Genomic DNA, 19,551 nt, shown 5'->3' on the forward strand with positions numbered 1-19,551 from the left:
TTCAGGTAAAACCATGAAGCAGAAAACATATTTCTCCCCCCAAGGTGGTCAGTCATGAATGTAATTATTTTTTTATTTTATTAATAAAACAGCAGCATGGAAGCTTGTCTTCTAGAATGGTGTCCAAAGCATCATGTGGCATACGAATGTTTAGTATATCTGGCATATAAAAATAGTGCAACACTGGGAACAGAAGTGTCATGCAAACACCTGTTCTCACTCTCTTATGACATTGTAAATAAGAAGCAAGCAGCATTATTTCCTGTAAATGTAAATAAACTTGTTTGTTTTAGTGATTGAATAGAAAGTAAGACTGAGTAGAATTATAGGCTCTAACATTTTACATTATTTAGTTTTTGAGTGAAGTTATGTAACATAAATCTACATTTGTAAGTTATATTACAATACTTGTGTAAGATGAATTTAAAAATACTGTTTCTGGTGGGGTTTTTTACAATGCAAATAATTATTTCTGATTACAAAGTGAACACTGTACCCTTTGTTGTTATTTAAATCAATATTTCAAAATGTAGGAAAAATATAAATATTTTTTAAGAAACTTTTTTTTGGTATTCTACCAGGGTGATTAAAACTGCAATTAATCATGATTAATTTTTTAAATCATATTAATTTGTTTTGAGTTAGCCACTTAAGTTAATTGCGATTAATTGACAGCCCTATTTATTTTCATTATAAACTCAATTGTATGATACTTAGTGTAGATTTTCAGTTCATAATCTCAAGTGAAGCTCTGAAAAATTTCCAAGTGTTTTTGTGAAAAAATTGACCTTTTGGTGTCGTATAACTGTCTCTAAATACATATGGCCCATGTTTATGTATGATACTGACTACTTATTGCTGCATTTTTGCTCTTCTTACTTAATCTTAACTCTGCTGTGAAGACTTGAGTGTAGAACATTCAAGTTAGGCCAACTTCTCTCAGGTTAGGCTAACTTGAGGGAAAGCAGACACCTGTAAACAATATTTGAACAACCCAGAATGTTTCAATTACTATCTGATGCGTTGGACTAAAACTCAAATTAGCCTATCTTTCTTGACTGGTCTGTCAGCCTGAGTTAAAAGCACCACCACAATTGTGTTAAGGGCTTTTATTTATGTATGGGATTGATAGTAGGATAGATTAAGGCCAGAAAGGACCCATGATCATCTAATCTGACCTCCTGTATAATTACAGGCCATTAGTGTTTTGCCCAGCTCCCACTGCAATGAGCTCAGTAATTTGCCTGAGTAAAACATGCAGAATATAGTAAGCCATCTGAAAGTGTGTCATAAATTTATAAAACAGAGATTATTCACTAAACTGTCTCTACTGGCCATCCTTTCCCAAGTCCTCCAAGTGGATATTATTAACTTAGAACCCAGTAATAAACATGACAAGTCAATTACCCTTAGATAGTATCTGCCATTTTGCTGAATCAGGTTCCCCAAAATGGCAGAGATTTTCTTGAGAAATGAGAAGGCAGTTGCTATAAAATATTGTTTCAGGGACTGAAATGTTAGAAAATATTCACAATTGAGGTAATTTCTGTCATGAAGGCAATAATTCCCAGCTATTTTGGATGTATGTATCCTTGTTTTAGAGATCTTAAAGTAGTGAGAATTCTTTCATGATTTATTTGGCTTTTCTGAAACCTATGCTGTCATCTATTTCTTGATAAAATAATAGCAGCACTAAATGTTTTCTTCTGATTGGAAATAAGAAAAAATGAATTAAATAGTTGGTGTATCATTATTACTCTTTTGGTTTTCCCTCTTAATTTCCTGGATAACAGAAAAATTGGGTGTGGTAATATTTGTTATAGTGCTAATTAATGCCATGCACTTTGACAATTGATCACAGCATGTCTTTTCCCTCATTTGGCTTGATGAAAAACAAATGAGATTCATATGTTCAGGTACAAATAATCTTTACAGTCCTTGGAAACATGTATTCTTATGGAATATAGTAGTAGCAAATCATATTTTAAAAGTGATGTAGTAACATGAGGGAAATTTATCCTTAGCGTTAGCAGTACAATCAGTAATCTACAGTAGGATAAGGGAATAATGACAGCATGGTAGTTCTGAGCTACTGTCTCACCAGTATCTTCCATGCCAGCAGTATGACTTCAGTTATCAGGGCAAAGTGACACCTTTTCCCCCACACTTCCAGTACATGGATATTACTCAGATTTAGCCCTCCATGCAGGATCTAGGGAGGCGCAGGCCTGTGCAGAACTGCAGTGCCAAACACAGTGGATATACAGTAACATAATGTTAACGTTAGAGTCAAGGATCCAGTTCTCTCACCAACACCCAACTTGAATTGGGATGGAGTAACTTTTTTCTTGAAACACACTCTTTTCTGAACACCCCTACTTGTCTGACTGTGACCATTCTGTTGGGTTAATCAAGAAAACATTTCTTAGCCAGAGTCCAACTTTTATCCTACTTTGTAGGTTATTACCAACTATATCCACACCTAGTGATCTAAGGCATGGACTGCAATTTTCAGATCACTGTATAGCCTATGTATAAGCCATTTGTTACAGAGAACTTGAGGCTCCTTTCCGTGTTGCCAACTCTTGTGATCTTATCACCATCAAAGGGTTTTACACATTAATGCAGACAACAATACTGGAAAGTTTAAAACTGATTGGATGCCATCTTCAGTAGTTATTGCATTACATCCAAATAGGAACAAAGAAATGCTATCAAATTGCGCATAAAGCCTCACTTTGACCTGCCAGTCAATTCTCTTTGTCTTTCAATTTTTATATTAGAATTCAATATATTAGAATGTAGGGAGCTGGGTCCATTAGTAAAGGACTTTTTCCCTTGATTATCAACCAGAGCTGTGCCAGAGCTTTTCTCCCCTGTAAAAATTAAATAAAATCAGAGGACTCTCATAGTAGTTAATGTCTTTCTTAAAGCCTCTGTTCCTGGAGTCATGTAATTTACATGAAAAATCTTATCTATTTGTAGTCCCCTTATTAAAGGGGCCTCTGACTTTTACTGGGAGGATCCTTTGTGCTGCAGTCTAGCCCTAGAGACTACAACTCCCATGAGGCCTTGGGAAAAAAGGTGGAATGGTGCCTCTTCCACGCTATGCAGACAGAGTTAGGCTGGAGGTTCCTAAGACACACCATTAAGTGTGTACAGGGCCAGCCAGGTGAAGGCACTGCCATTGTATATTCTGTAGGAGCAAGGGACTGCAGCGAGGGGGTGGATAGGGAATCCCCAACTAAATATCATCACCACTGGGTTTTATGTTAAAAACATCAGGTGCCCAGATACACATGTGAGTGTGACCTGCTCCCAAGTAACCCCTGGAGGAAAAAGGGTATTACATATTGTTTTAAAAAATAAATGTTAGATAAATGGTCCTCGTGATTGTAGAAAAAAGTTTAAACTTGTGGAGTGTACCTTCAAGGCTCAGATATCAGAACTCAATGAACTCCCTGTCCCATGTAGGAAAACACTCATGGAAACGGCATATATAGTCTGGAGAGTGGTTTTGTCATGGATTTTTGTGAATTCTGAAGTGTTCTGTGTTCCCACTAATATGTGATCTGTTTGCAAAAGTTCTTAAAAATCTGTTTACTGCATCAAAACTATTGTACAAAGTCAGAAAACTTGACTGGTCAATTATCTAGTTGACTGTTTTAAAACTGGGTTTCTCCGTTGCATCTTTTCTTGAGCCCGGGACAGGCTTCTATTTTCCCTTCCTTAGAGAGGCAGCAAGGGAGGGGAGGGGAAGCAAGTAGTCAATACTCTACTCGCCTACCCGATAAGCTATTGCTTATCGGGTGGTAGACTACTCCTTAACATCCCCAATTCAGGGTTTCCCATAGGCCAGATTTACTTTTCTGGGGTTTTGGAGTTAGTGGATTTTATGGACCCCCTTAGGTTTTGGGGTGGGGAGAAAGAAAGGGGTTCAGTGTGCAGGACAAAGATGCCATTGATGGTGTCTATCTAGAACTTAGAACAGTTGCTTGTCAGATCCCAGAATTTATTTCTAATGTTCTTTTTCTAACATATTGTGTCATTTATTGCTACATAACTAAAAGCTTGATATTCTTGCCTACAGCAACAAAGCTTATGTGGTGAGAAGAGTTTAATATTGAGAGCAAATTAGAAAATGTCCTCTAAGTGTAAATTGTGAGAGGTTTAGAGGTGATTACTTCCTAGGCACATCTTTTCTGTTCAGAATAATTACCTCTTTTCTGATTTAGCTTTAAATTATCTTGAAAAATCATTAAATTAATTATATTTCACAATGGGTATTAAAATTGTAGTCTTAAAATTTAACATAAGTAACACCTTACAGAGAAATTCCATGCTTCAGATCAGGCTTTCTGTTAGTTTCCACTAGAATAATGACTTTTTGCTATCTAAAGCTGAAACTAAAACAAGAAAATCTATGCAACATTGATATCTCAAATATACATGTGAGAAGCAAAAAAACTCCCAACTCCCCCCTCCCCCAAATCCTCACTGATCTGGCCCTTAACTGAAACACCTCACTGTTCTGGCGCTGCAGCCACACAGGGTAAGGGAAAGGGACGGGGAAGTTCAAGGCAAGGTTGTTAAATTGTGGTTATCAGGCTAATTGTGTAGCCAATACAATTTGTATCAACTACAGGATCAGTCAATAGGCGCTGCTCTGCAGAGCCACAGTTGGGTAGCTTCAGGAGCCAGCTTGAGCTGGGATTCAGCAGTCTTGGCTTGTTCTGGCTCTGGGAACCAGCCGTGCTGTGTTTCTGCATTTTAAATGTAGTAAAAGCTGCCGGACTCGTATTACATTTAAAATGCAGAGGTGCAGCAACCAGCATGAGCCGGGACTGCTTGGTCCCAGCTCATGATGAGTCCAGCAGCCTCTGTTCACAGAAGACAGCCCAGGTCACCGTGAACAGGGGATGCTTGGTGGCTGCAGCCCCTGTCCACGGGAGGCCCAGCTCCCCATTGGGATCCCTGTAGACAAGGGCTGTTGCCCAAGCAACCTCTGCACACAGTGAGCCTTGGCCTGCCATGGGCAGAGGCTGCTTTGCAGCAGCCTCCCCATCCCTCCCCCTCTGCCTCTGATAGAGGCAGTGGGAGAAGGCAGGCGGCACCATGGAGACGGTGTTGGGGGGAACCAGCTTTTAAGTCAGCTCCCCCAGCACCGGCTCCTATTTCCTCCTCTTTGCTGCCTCTGAGAGAGGCAGCAAGGGAGGGGAGGAAGCAAGTAGTCAATACTCTACTCGCTGGAGTAGAGTCTGGTTGACTACTCCGTAATATGCCTAATTCAGGGCTTCCTGTAGCCCAGATTTACTTTTCTGGGGTTCTGGAGTTAGGAGATTTTATGGACTCCCTTAGCCTCTGGGGTGGGGAGAAAGAAAGGGGTTCAGTGTGCAGGAGAGGGATACCAATGTGTGAGATAGGGATGGGATTCAGGATCAGGGCAGGAAGTGGAGTTAAGAAGGGGAAGAGGGTAGGAGGAAGGGTGCAGAGGCAGGCTAGGGATAGGGTCTGTGGCCAGGAGGGAGGGTCTCTGGTCAAGGGGGCTTGTGGCAGGGTGTCTGGCCAGGAGGGAGGGTGCAGGAGCAAGGGAGAGTACAGAATCTGGCTGGGGGAGGTGCAGCAGGAGCAAAGGAGGGTGTCAGAGTAAGCTGGGGGTGGGAGTCATTGGTGGGGGCAGGAAAGTGAGTAAGGGGGATTTGGGTGCAGGGTCTAGGCATGGGGGGGCGCTTACGTGGCTTCGCACCCCATTGCAGTGGGGAAAGCCTCCTGACAGCATACTGTCATTCCCCGAGTGCAGTGGGAAGGGGAGGGAGCTCGGTCCCACCCCCACATAGTGGGGATCCTGGCGCAGCCACGAGGCTGCAGCACCAGGTCTGGCTTCCCTCTGGGAGGGCAGGGAGATGTGTGTGAAGAAACTCTGACCTTCCCCGCCAGACCAGGCTTGCTGCCATTCCCCCAGCTGGGTGGGAAGGGGCAGGGGGAGAGAGATCAGCAGCGCATGGGAGGCACCGAGTCCAAGTGCACTCTGAGAGGGTGCCAGCATATGTGGAGGAGGAGGCTGCGTGGCTATATCTGGGGCTCCACGTGACAGACGTAGTCCCATTCGAGAGAGAGGGGGATGCATGGTGTGCGGTGATGGGGCGGTGTGTAGCGTAGTGGCCAGAAACCACGTGCCATGAGAAGTCTGCTCCAGCCAGTAGAGCTCTAATGGAGCCACCTAAGTGCTGCTACACTGCACAAGAAGCAATGCCAGTGTACGGACTCAGTCACTTCTTCCTGCAAGCCGATATCCCCCTCAAGTAGCGGCATTTCCGGCAGGACTTTCTGGGACATTTCACTACTTGATGAGGACATCAGGACAGAGAAAATTTGGGATGTATGATCAGGGTATATATAATTCCACTATATAAACCCATAGTATTCTTATACCTTGATTACTGTGGATAGTTCTGGTTGCCGCATCTCAAAAATATATATATTTGAACTGGAAAAGATACAGGGAAAGGTAACAAAAACAATTGGGGATATGGAACAGCTTCCATCTGAGAAGAGGTTGAGAATGGGAATGTTCATCTGAGAAAAGATACAAAAGGAGGACATGATAGAGGTCTATAAAATCATGAATAGTGTAGAGAAAGGGAATAGAGAAATGTTAACTATCTCTTTACATAACACAGGGATCACTACATGAAATTAATAGGTTCAAAACAAACATAAGGAAGTATTTCTTCAAACAACGCATCACTGCCATATGGAACTTGTTGCCAGGGAATGTCATGAAGGCCCAAAATATATTTGGGTTAAAAAAAAAATTAGTTCAGTGGAGGATAGGCTAATAGATGGCTATTAGCCAAGATGGCCAGGGATGCAACGTCATGGTCTATGTATCTCTAAAAGTTTGATTGCCGGAAGCTGGGACTAAATGAGACAGGGTTGATGACTTGATAATTGCCCTATTTTGTTAATTCCTTCTGAGGCATCTAGCACTGGCTACAGAAGACGGGATACTGGGTATTGGCCACTGCTATGTTGTGGCCTGAATGTGAGAGGGGAGAAAAAGGGGAAAATTGAAATCAGCAGTGTTAGTATGCCTGAGTGACAGGAAGACGGTGATTATATAAACACCTGAGAGCAACTAGAAGGAAAAATCAAGTCTTTGAATTTAGTCCACAGTTAGATTGAGCCATTCAAGATGCAATTTAAAATCCACAGCCTGAGATGTATGCTATCTTTCATCTCACATCAGCATAGCTGTACTTCATTTCTTTGTGTCTTTATGAAGATCATCAATACATTTTACACAGCTTGGGTAATAGGCTTTAATTACAGTAGCTTGTGCTTCAGCCACTTGTATACTCCAAACAAGAGTATAAAATTATAATAATCCTACTAATAGCCTCGTTTCTCAGGAGCTTCTAGAATATTAGAATTCAAAAGAGATCCTTCCTTTGTTAAAAGGTTGCTAAATACTTGAACCCTGGTGTTAAAATCCTTGATAGATTCTAATTCAAGATGTTTTTGTTACCATACAATTGATGCTACTGAGAACCATTGTAGTGGTTGGGTGTTAAACAGAGCAGGGCATAGTCGTGATAAGTATGCAACTATAGCAAACCTTCATACTTTTATGGTGTCTTTCATCCAAGGACCTTGAAGCACTTTGCAAACATTAATTAAGCCTCACAGCACCCTTATGAAGAAAATATAGTCATCAGCATTAAATTGGCAATTACCATTTGCAGGCAAAAATAACTCTAATGTTCATAGCATTCTTGCACTGAGAATGCAATGTATTGAAGATACCATGGCAATTTTTAAACTTTTAATGGCAGCCACTTCATCTTATAACAGGTGGAGAAAACTGAGGTAGAATGGTAAAATGGCTTCCCTCAGGTCATGTAGCAACTCTGTGGTATACAAGAATCCAGAACAAGTTCTAGTCCTTTGCTTTTGCACTAAACTCTGCTGTCTCCCATGTGTAAAAAGTGATAATTCAAATTGTCTGAAGTCAACTTCAGTGTCTTTACGTTAAATATTCTATGCTCTTGAGTGTAATGGGTGGTAATCAGCATAATTTTTTCAAGTGTTTTTGTCTCTCACAATAATCTGTACATTTGTATCTTGGCATGAGATAAAAATATCATTTTTGGTGATTTCATCATGATTGGCCTTGTTCAGTATGAACAGAAAAAATAAAACCTCTTTAAACTGAGCTGTTTGAAGTATCGCAGCTTGAAACAAAATATTCTCTGTTTTACAATTAGGCAATGAGTCAGGGTTTATATAATACTGATATATATTATGATGCCTCAGGTATGAGGCCAATTGCCATGAACCTCCTAAAAAGTAGGAAAGTCCCAGCATGACAAATGCCATGGAGTGTCTTAGGGTTGATTTTATTATTCCAATATTTCATTCTAAATTAGAGATCCAGCATTTTAAAAACATAACTTTGTTACTGTATTATTGCACAAATAATTTGAAGTAAAAATAGATACCCTAAAATGTTTATATGAAACGTCTTTTCCACTGTACTATAGTCCTATTTCTAACTCCGAAGATGAAGTTGTCTTACAAAATTAAATGCACACATAAGATGCACAGCTGGCATGTGGATCTCTGTTTCCTCCTTATGGGACGATCGTCCAGGTAATCAGAGTGACAGAAAAACCGGTTAGGGGCAGTTTTTTTAGTCTATTTTAACATGAATATTGTCATTATCAGAAACTCAAAAGCATTGAGATAAGCATCTGGGAATTTGGATGCTTATCCTGGACTTATGAAATTTTCCTGTGTGGTATGTCAGTCTTTAAAAACAAAAAACATCAACTAGATCTGCAGCAGGGTTCAGATGGGAACCCCAATGGCCACCTCTTCACTGACCTTTTTGGGAGAGGATTGTCAGCCAGTACACACGGGGTAAGGGTGGGACATACAGGCTTACTTATTCTGTCCATTGAATGACTTGGGTTTTATACCCCTCCACATACCTTTTCTGTCTACCAGTGAGGTGTGGTAAGTTTGGGGTTTTCCTCTTTCTATGCACTCTACTTGGCTTTTACCTTTACTCTTTTATCCCTTCTCCTATTCCTGGTTCTCCCTTGTCAGTGTCCCCTACGTGTTATCCCACTAACCCTTGTTTTGTCTCAGGAGTGGTTGAAGCTGCAGCCCCTTCAGCCAGCCCCTGGCCAGGTGGCACAGCATCTTTATTGAAACAGGGTAGTATTGCAGTTTTTGAAAATTTTATTTTAATTTTACTTTGATAAAGCATGTTAACGTACAAGAAACCCTCGCCATTTGCAGTGGATGCATTCCTGAATCCACCGTGAATGGCAAAATGGGTGAATACTGAGAGCTGTGGCTCCCAGCCCTTGAAGTGAAGTCCCCGCAGCTCCCAAATTCAACATAGGGGCTGAGAACCACAGGGAACTCACTCACCACAGTTGCCAGGAGCCGTAGTGAGTTCCCCGGCACAGGAGACCCTGTGAATAGATGGAATCATGAAGAGCAATTCTGCGGTTCTCCTGCATTACATTGAATGTTACTACATAACCTGAATAAGTAACACAAATGTGGCATTATTTTTTTAAAAGCCTGCCCTTGCCACAGAGTTCCAGCCAAAATGTCCTCTTGGCCAGATCAACAGATTCACTTTCTAAACCACTTTGTTTGAATGTGCTGAGCTGAGAAAGGGTCGAACTTGACAATTACTTTGGCAATCTAGAGCTAAAAGCTGTTTTGTTTTGATCTAACAATCTCATCTGAGCCATGAATGGCAGACCATGCTCAGCAGGAAAAACTGGTTTCAGCTATGCATCTGAGAACCTTCTTCCAATAAGCATCTCCTTGGCTTAACAAGGAGATTTTGCATGATCTCAAAATAAAAAAGGAGTCATATAAAAAATGGAAACTAGGACAAATAACAAAGGATGAATATGGGCAGGCAACACGGGAATGCAGGGGCAAGATTAGAAAGGCAAAGGCACAAAATGAGATCAAACTAGCTACAGGCATAAAGGGAAACAAGAAGACCTTTTATAAATACATTAAAAGCAAGAGGAAGACCAAGGACAGGGTAGGCCCACTGCTTAGTGAGGAGGGAGAAGCAGTAACAGGAAACTTGGAAATGGCAGAGATGCTCAATGACTTCTTTGTTTCGGTCTTCACCGAGAAGTCTGGAGGTGTGCCTAACGTAGTGAATACAAGCAGAGAGAGGGTAAGTTTAGAAGATAGGATACACAAAGAACAAGTTAAAAATCACTTAGGAAAGTTAGATGTCAGCAAGTCACCAGGTCCTGATGAAATGCATCCCAGGATACTCAAGGAGCTGATAGAGGAGGTATCTGAGCCTTTAGCTATGATTTTTGAAAAATCATGGCAGACAGGGGAGATTCCAGAAGACTGGAAAAGGGCAAATATTGTGCTCATCTATAAAAAGGGGAATAAGAACAACCCAGGAAACTACAGACCGGTCAGTTTAACGTCTGTCCCAGGGAAGATAATGGAGCACGTAATTAAGGAAATCATATGCAAACACTTGGAAGGTAATAAAGAGATAGGGAATAGCCAGCATGGGTTTGTGAAGAACAAGTCATGCCAAACTAATCTGATAGCTTTCTTTGATAGGATAATGAGCCTTGTGGATAAGGGAGAAGCGGTGGATGTCATATACCTAGACTTTAGTAAGGCATTTGATACGGTCTCGCATGATATTCTTATTGATAAACTAGACAAATATAACTTAGATAGGGCCACGATAAGGTGGGTGCATAATTGGCTGGATAACCGTAGTCAGAGAGTTGTTGTTAATGGTGATAAATCCTGCTGGAAAGGGATAACAAGTGGAGTTCCGCAAGGGTCTGTTTTGGGACCCGTACTGTTCAATATCTTCATCAATGATGTTGATATTGGGTATAGAGAGTACGCTTATTAAGTTTGCAGATGATACCAAACTGGGTGGGGTTGCAACTTCTTTGGAGGATAGGGACATAATTCAAAATGACCTTAGCAAGTTAGAGAAATGGTCAGAGGTAAACAGGATGAGGTTTGATAAAGAGAAATGCAAAGTACTCCACTTAGGAAGGAACAATCAGTTCCATACATACAAGATGGGAAGCGACTGTCTAGGAAGGAGCATGGCGGAAAGGGATCTAGAGGTCATAGTGGACCACAAGTTGAATATGAGTCAACAGTGTGATGCTGTTGCAAAAAAAGCAAATATGATTCTAGGTTGTATCAACAGGTGTGTTGTAAGCAAAACTCGTGAAGTCATTCTGCCGCTCTACTCTGCACTAGTTAGGCCTCAGCTGGAGTACTGTGTCCAGTTCTGGGTGCCACATTTCAAGAAAGATGTGGAGAAATTGGAAAGGGTACAGAGAAGAGCGACAAGAATGATTAAAGGTCTAGAGAACATGACCTATGAAGCCAGGCTTCATGAACTGGGCTTGTTTAGTTTGGAAAAAAGAAGATTAAGGGGGGACATGATAGCGGTTTTCAAATATCTAAAAGGGTGTCACAAGGAGGAAGGAGAAAATTTGTTCCTCTTGGTTTCTGAGGACAGGACAAGGAGTAATGGGCTTAAAGTGCAGCAGGGGAGGTTTAGATTGGACATTAGGAAAAAATTCCTAACTGTCAGGGTGGTCAAATATTGGAATAAATTGCCAAGGGAGGTGGTGGAATCTCCCTCTCTGTAGATATTTAAGAACAGGTTAGATAGACATCTGTCAGGGATGGTGTAGACAGAGCTTGGTCCTGCCTTGAGGGCGGGGGGCTGGACTCGATGACCTCTTGAGGTCCCTTCCAGTCCTATGATTCTATGAGCTTCCAAAAATTGATTTTCTATTTGGATATCAACTTCTTTTATCGGAGGAAAACAGTTAGGAAAGAAGGAGTACCTTTCAGTACTCCATTTTATCTTTGCCATTTTTCACTGGCCCCCTTTAGTTTCTGCCATTCTCCTTTCTTTGACATGGTTTATATTGTCCAGTGTAGGCCTGCTGTGTGCAAAGCTCAATATTGCTTGAATCCACAAAGACTTATTTATTCCACAAAGACAAAATCAAAATCACCATAAACTAAATTCACAATCTTGATGGATTAATTTGTAAAATGCAATATCTAATGAGACAAAAATTCCAATCCCCCTCTACTGTCGCTCAGTTGTTACTTCAGTATGGAATGGAAGGCCTATGGTTAGGGCCTAACAGTAAGAGGGCCTAAGGCTATAGCTTTATTAATTTGTAGGTTAATCTGGCCCTAATGTGAGCACACTGCCTCTCCCATCAGGCCAGTCCTGCCTGTGCCTGATTGTCTTCCTGCTCTTAGATGCACATGCCTTCCTGTCCTACAAAAGACCTATCTCTTGTCTCTGCTTTGCTTTCTGGTGGGAAGGCAGTGAGAAGGAACACTCTAAGCTACCTTCTGTAGGCTGCAAATAGGAGAGGTAATAGTGAGATTTTTAACTAGCAGCTTTTAAAACAGTAATTCTTAAATATTCAAATCAGAAGGGCTTCTAGTGGATTTGATCTGCAGTCCACCCAGAACTAGCAGTAATTCTCAGTGTTATCCTCAGCTGACTATGTAACCACCTTTGCATGGACCAGGCAGTATGTAGGCAAGCCATCTGGGCTAGAGCCTTGGTGTAGTTTTTGGGACTGGCTCAATGTAATCACGTGGCATATCTTTGTTTCAGAGAATGTGTCTCATCTCACCTTTTCCAAGTTGGTGACACCTTGCCCGAAGTAAAAAATTGTTGTGACCCCCTTAAACTATTTGTTTTTACAGTAAATATATTCATGATAAATCTATGTAGTTTATGTGCTTGAAGAGGTTGACTTGAATGGTAAAGGGGAGTGGAGACAGGTGGGAAAAGATTTTCTTTGCATTACATTGTAATGAACCCTTTTCAACACTTCACAGTCCCCTGATGCTTTTTTTTCCTGCTCACTTCCCAGTGGTTTGTGAACCACTGACTAGGAAACCCTAATCTATGGTATTTTTGTGTTCCCAATAATACCTGAGCACCTCACAATCTTTAATGTATTCATCCTCACAGCACCACAAGGAGATAGTGAAGTATAATAACTGCCACATTAGACATGGAAAATTGCGACACAAGGAGGCTGTGACATGACTAAGATCATGAAACAAGTATATGATAAGAGTAGAGAATTTATGTCCAAGTCTCTCAAGTCATAGGTTAGCACTCTAATGACTAGACTATCCTTTCTTTCTACTCTAGTATGAGCTCCTCTCATTCTACCACAGCTGTAGTAATTTTCTTTACCCCCTTCACACTGTCCCCCCCAAAAAAATTGTGGGGGAGAGGATGACCCAAAGGTCCTTCTGCACCCCTTCCAGCCCCATGTCTCTTAACATAATTTAATACAGACATTGGTAATATCACATGCATGTTGGTTATGAAAAATGCTAAGTCAATGTATTTCTAACACTGATATGTGTTTGAAATTTGTCTTCTGGATTACATGACAAGATACAGAAGATGTAAAAAGCTATTTGGATGTTTTTTATATTTCACGCATTTCATTTGGCACTGAATGGTTGAAAAATCTCTCTCAAATCTTTTAACCAGCATTAGGAAATTGAAATCCTGATGGGTCAGTCACTGGGTATCATTAAGAGAAGTATTGATGTATTTCCAGTAATTTAATTAGCTGTGGATTGGGATATCATGCTGAGTGTGTCACAAGCATTTACCCATCAAAACAAAATATTTTCCAGTGCCCCTTTATTATTAAAGAATTTGTATTCCTCACTCAATCTTTTTAAGGCTTCCAGCAGGTCTGTAAGACTAACTTCCATACTAAAGGTAATTTTGTGCTCTTAGTGTAGTGAGTCAGCTAGACAGCAGGATACTTGTGAATCATTTTGCTTTCTGGAGTCTGAGATGTTTTTTCTTGCAAAGATGTTCAGGTCAGGTGTTGTAACCTCTTGCTCAGTGTGTATGCCTATAACGATAAGCCACAATAGCATATTCAGTGTTAAGATATAATTGTACACCTCAGGTGCACTCTGAGGCATAAGAACAAAAGGAGATTACCTTCAGTCACACAAAATATACACCAGTGCAAAACCTCTTGCTAGTGAAGAATGGTTACTTAATATAAAACCTTTTACAACAAACAGAAGATTTTACCTAAATACATTGCATTAAACAGTTTAAAACTATTCTAAATAGTTTATAGGAAAATATTGGAAAAGAGTAGTATAACATATATGAAATGTCGCTAATTATAATGTCCCAGACACACTGGTCTTCCTTCAATCCAGGTGTTCTTTCTGTAGAGATCTGTGATCAAGCAGCTACTTCAGACTCTATTTCTATAATAAAATTGAAAATGGGAGCTATTCAATACCCCTGTTCTAGGCCTCAGTCCTGCAAAGGATTCCTTGACTTCAGTGAGGTTTTGGGATTCTCCAAGAGTCCTTCCACTTGGATTCCATTGCAGATTCTAAGCACTTATTTTTATAGTAGAAGGTGTCTGTTAGACCATAACATGCTTAAGAAAAGCCAAGAGGCTCAAATCCTGGTATTTAAAACTAGCCACTTCTCTTGTACCTCGTCCCCTTCGTTTTCCTTCTCCACAGAGATAATGGCATGTGAACTATATGATATTGTTGAGACACAAGGTGGTGCTCTGTAAGATACCTTGTCTGAGCATACAGTAGATATATCTGGCAGTACATTAAAGGATCAGGTAGTGAACACATCTGGTGTGTATCTTTCTGAGAAGGAAGCATTAATCAGCAGGGTTGCCAGGTATCCGGTATTGACCCGGACAGTCTGGTATTTTGCCTCCTGTCTGGTAAAAAGAAATTCAGAAAATACCAGACATCTAAAATGTCCAGTATTTTCTGATTTTTTTTCCCGGCAAGGAGGCGAAAATCCTGGGTGCTTACCTGATTCCGCAGGGGAGCTGTCTGGCCCGGAGCAGGAAGACAAGATGATAGATGGCCTCTGCTTGTGTGCTAGGGCCAAAAAGCCTCAAAAGCATTTCTTAAAGGGGCCATGCTGTTTTTTCTTTTCCTCAGCAACTTTGGTCTCCTCTCCTTTTTTTTTTTTTTTCTGAACAGAATTTATTCCCCGTTGGGGTTTTTTTTTTGGGGGGGGAGAGGTGTTCGATATTTTTGGTTAAACCATTGGGCAACACTATTAACCAATCCATATCTGGTACAGAAGCCTGCAAACTACCATATACATAGTTTCCATGAAATAGTTTCTTTGATACGAATGCCAGAGGAGAACAGAAATAGAAAGAAAGCGACAATAAAGGTTTCAAACAGAAGGACAAGAAAGAAACAATCAGAGAATCTTATCAGTATGACACTTATTTCCCCAGAGAGCTCCAGTTTTGACAAACCTTCACAGTGGACAGACTGGAAGCAGTATTTCTGCAAGATTTTGAATGACTATAGAACTCCATAAGGAAACTGGAAATGTTCAGGTATTCTCTGTAATTTATGCTACAGGAAAACATGCAGAGCATATCTTTAAATCTTTTGCCCTCACTGAATCACAGTAAAAAAGATGACTATGAATGGGTTCTGGCTATTTTAATTCATACTTTATACAATGGATAAATTTAGTTTACTTAAGAGCATGTTTTTGCCAGAGAATTCAGGAAATCAAGAGAAAATGTTTTGTATGTGTTGGCTGAAATATGATTTCTGGAGATTGGACAAATGTCAGAGAAACACTAATTATAGGTCTTGTAGACAGAAACCTTTAACAGCAACTAAAATTTAAGAAAGACTTAACATAGCTATCTAAATAATAAAGTAGTCTGACCTTGTGAAACTGCAGAACAAACCTGACAAATCTGAAAAACAAACTCACATGAAAGCTGTGAACAGATGTAGCATGAGTCATAAAAGTAATTATGATAAGATCCCTGAGGCTAAGAGGGGAAAATTCAAGGCAATATACAAAACCTTTCACAATAAATGTGTAAGGTGTAGAAAATTTCATAGCTCAAGATGTCTGTCCAACCAAAGGTGAAATATGTAATAAATGTACAAAATATGGACACTTTGCTGGTTGTTTGCTGTACTAAAACAATGAGGCAGCTAACTATCATTACAGATAATTAATAGCCATTATTTCTGGTTTCTATCACATGATGGTGTCTATCACATGATGACTGCCTGCTTGGAGAGTTAAACTAAATATTCATAGAAAGACTACTGACTTTAAAATTGAATCAGGAGCAGATTTGATTATCACTTTAGAAGGGCTTACAAATCACTTTCAACTCCACCCAAAACTGAAATCCCCTGACACAGACTTGATAATCCTGTGGGTATTCTGAAATACATGGGTCAGTTTACCACAGAAACAATTTACAAAGAAAAGGTATGCACTAAGAATATATGAGATGAAAGACTGACAACCTTCCCAGCATCAGGCTGTCAACCATGATGGGCATGCTGAGAATAGGAGAAGTACTTGGAATATTTGGGGATACTGACTTTTGAAAGGAGATCTAGTATAAAAAACATTAAGAAATAATGTTGAACCCCCCGCATACTCTTCTTACGCTACATCGATGACATCTTCATCCTATGGACTCACGGGAAAGAGACCCTTAAACAATTTCACAGGGATTTCAACAATTTCCACCCCTTCATCAACCTCAGCCTGGATCAGTCCACATGAAAGATCCACTTCCTTGACACTACAGAACAACTAAATGATGGACAAATTTCCACCATGCTATACTGGAAACCTACAGACCACTACACTTATCTTCATGCCTCTAGCTTCCATCCCAGACACATTTCTCACTATTGTATACAGCCAAGCCCTAAGGTACAACCAGATTTGCTCCAGTCCCACAGAGACAAACACCTATAAGATCTATATAGAGCATTCTTAAAACTGAAATACCCACCTGGAGAAGTGAAAAAACAGATCGACAGAGCCAAAAAAGTACTTAGACATGAGCTACTTCAAGACAGGTCCAAAAGGGAAAACAACAGAATTCCACTTATCACCTACAGTCCACAACTTAAACCCCTCCAACACATTATCAGCAATCTACAACCTATCCTGGAAACGACCCCTCACTCTCACAGGCCTAGAGGAAAAAAGCAAATTCTCACCTACAGACAACCCCCTAACCTCAAACAAATTCTTTCCAGTAACCATGCAACACATCTCCATCATAATCATCCAGGAATACACCCTTGCAATCAGCCCCAGTGCCAACTCTGCCTATACATGTACACTAGTGATTTAATCACTGGACCCAACCACATCAGCCACCAAATCAGAGGCCTATTTAACTGTACATCCACTAATGTGATCTATGCCATCAAATGCCAGCAACACCCCACTGCAATGTATATTGGCCAAACATGTCAGTCTCTACGGGAAAGAATTAATGGACACAAATCAGGTATCCGAAAAGGCAATACACAAAAACCTGTTGGAGAACACTTTAATCTGCATGGACACATTAATGAATCTCCAAGTCACCATTTTGTTTCAGGCCAATTCCACAAGCCAAGTACACAGAGAAGGGTTGGAACTTAACTTAATTCACAAATGTAATTTGTATGCAAATGGTCTGAATAGGGACATCGGCTGGCTTGCACACTACCTTCCACACTCTAATGCCTTAACCAACCAAGCAAAGAATGGAGGTGCTAATTGTTTTTATCAGCCCCTCTGTAACTATTTGAACCATTTACTCACTATCTCTTTTTTCCCTCCCCTCCTTTTTTCTCTCTTTTTCCTACTGCCACTCTCTTCCCCCCCCCCCTTCCCTTATTTATTCTTGGATCTGGACTTCTAATATTCCAGTCATCTGAAGAAGTGGGCTATGCCCACAAAAGCTCATGATACCATCTACATGTTTTGTTAGTCTTTAAGGTGCTACTAGACTATTTGTTGTTTTTAAAGTTTTTTGTATAGTGTATGTTCACCTTGCAGAGGATCCCTGTTATTCAGAACATGGAAGCAGAATTAAAGAGAACAGACCAAATTGGAAATCTGACTCAGCAGCATGGAGTGCCCCAGTGGTACTGATTATTCTTTTTTTAAAAAGGAAAAATATTAATGTGTGGATATTAAACAACTTAAGTTATAAGAGAAAATATATTCTCCAAAAAACGGATAACTCAGCTATCATAAAAATAACACATCACCCAGATCTTATGTGGTTGAGGTGCGAATTCAACAGAAAGCGTTGACGTCCATATTTAGTTGCCTACAAAGAACAATCAACAGGACATACTGTACAGAGGGCAGATGCAGACGAAGAAAAATGATGATGCCAAAGATTCCAAACCAACCAGGGATACTTGCTTCAACTAATGGACTGTCAGATGGCTATGTAATTAGATAACCATTATAATTCAGAGAAACTTAACAGATTGATATGTACCCTGACCTGGCGATGAAGGCAGGAGTGAGAGGGCAGAAAGGACAATTGTCCCAGAGCTCGAAGATTCAAGGGTGCCTGGAGCTCCTGGCCATCGCTGCCACTGCTGCAGCAGCAACGATGGCCTGAGCCCCTTTGAATTGCTGCCAGAGTTCTGCTCCACCACTTAGCGTGGTTCTTAAGGGTGGGAGCGGGCATGCCGTGGTCTGGGCATGCCGTGGTCTGGCCCTCGGCCCTGCCCCTTCTGCCTAAGGCTCCACCCCTTTGGGGGCACAGAGCTGCTCCCCTCCCCAAGCCTTGCCCTGTCCCCCCCCCCAGTGGCTGTCAGCTCCACTGTATATACTGAACTTTAAAGATAGCATGGCAGTGCCCATTTTATAAAATATTGCAAATGGTAAGAATGTAAGACTTCAAGGGAGGAGTTGTAATGGAATATTAATATGTATTATATTGATAAGTCACTAGATGGCATCATGTGTAATACATCTTATCTGAGCATACAACAGGTAAACCTGGCAGTTTATTAAGGGAACTAATAATGAGAACATCCGGTGTACATCTCTTGGAGAAGACAGCTCTGTGGCCTATCCATAGCTAATACAGCAGTCTGACCTGCTAGTAGCAGCCCTGCAATCTATTGTGAACAAGGTGTATGACCACATAGACTCTGTATTTAACTGAGGTGGGAGCTCTGAAACTTCTTCTAAGTCAGTTTTAAATAATAGTTAACCTATAAAAGGACATGGGTGCTCCTGTAGCCCTGGCAAAAGGAGGGAAGAGGAAGAAGAGACAGAGTAATTTCAATGTCTGTAGGAATTTGATGTTAAATTTTGGTGCTGAGGTGCCATCTGTGCACTAATGGAAAGCAGTGCATTGCTGTAACATCATCAGAAAGCTCAGGCACCTATTTAGAGTGGGTTTTGCCTTTGGACGTGGTTTATTCTGTATCCACATGGTATATTTCACTGTGCTCCATTTAAGCAAGTTTCAATAGAAATATTCCCCTTCGCTCTCCTGTCCCAAAAGTATCTTTTATTTTAATTAACCATATATAACCCAGATCTACTAACTAGTTGTTTCTCTCTGCCAGACGTATTTTTATGTTCCTTGCAAACTACACCATAAATTTGCATGGTATATTCAA

The 19,551-nt window shown here is 40.6% G+C and overlaps 1 protein-coding gene across 2 annotated transcripts in view; it reads left to right on the forward strand.

The window, feature by feature from the left end:
- The window catches only part of SLC2A13 (solute carrier family 2 member 13), a 352,851-nt gene that overhangs the window by 60,732 nt on the left and 272,568 nt on the right, over nt 1-19,551 (forward strand). Inside the window, exon 1 of one of the 2 annotated variants that reach the window (XM_075927418.2) lies at nt 15,157-15,467. The exons of the other annotated variant lie outside the window; for it this stretch is intronic. The gene's annotated coding sequence lies outside the window, so the exon portion shown is untranslated. Of the gene's footprint in view, nt 1-15,156; nt 15,468-19,551 lie in introns of those variants that run through there. 2 annotated transcript variants of the gene reach the window in all.

This window comes from Pelodiscus sinensis, chromosome 1 (assembly GCF_052426305.1).
Source record: "Pelodiscus sinensis isolate ZL-2025 chromosome 1, ASM5242630v1, whole genome shotgun sequence".
Classification (NCBI taxonomy): domain Eukaryota; kingdom Metazoa; phylum Chordata; order Testudines; family Trionychidae; genus Pelodiscus; species Pelodiscus sinensis.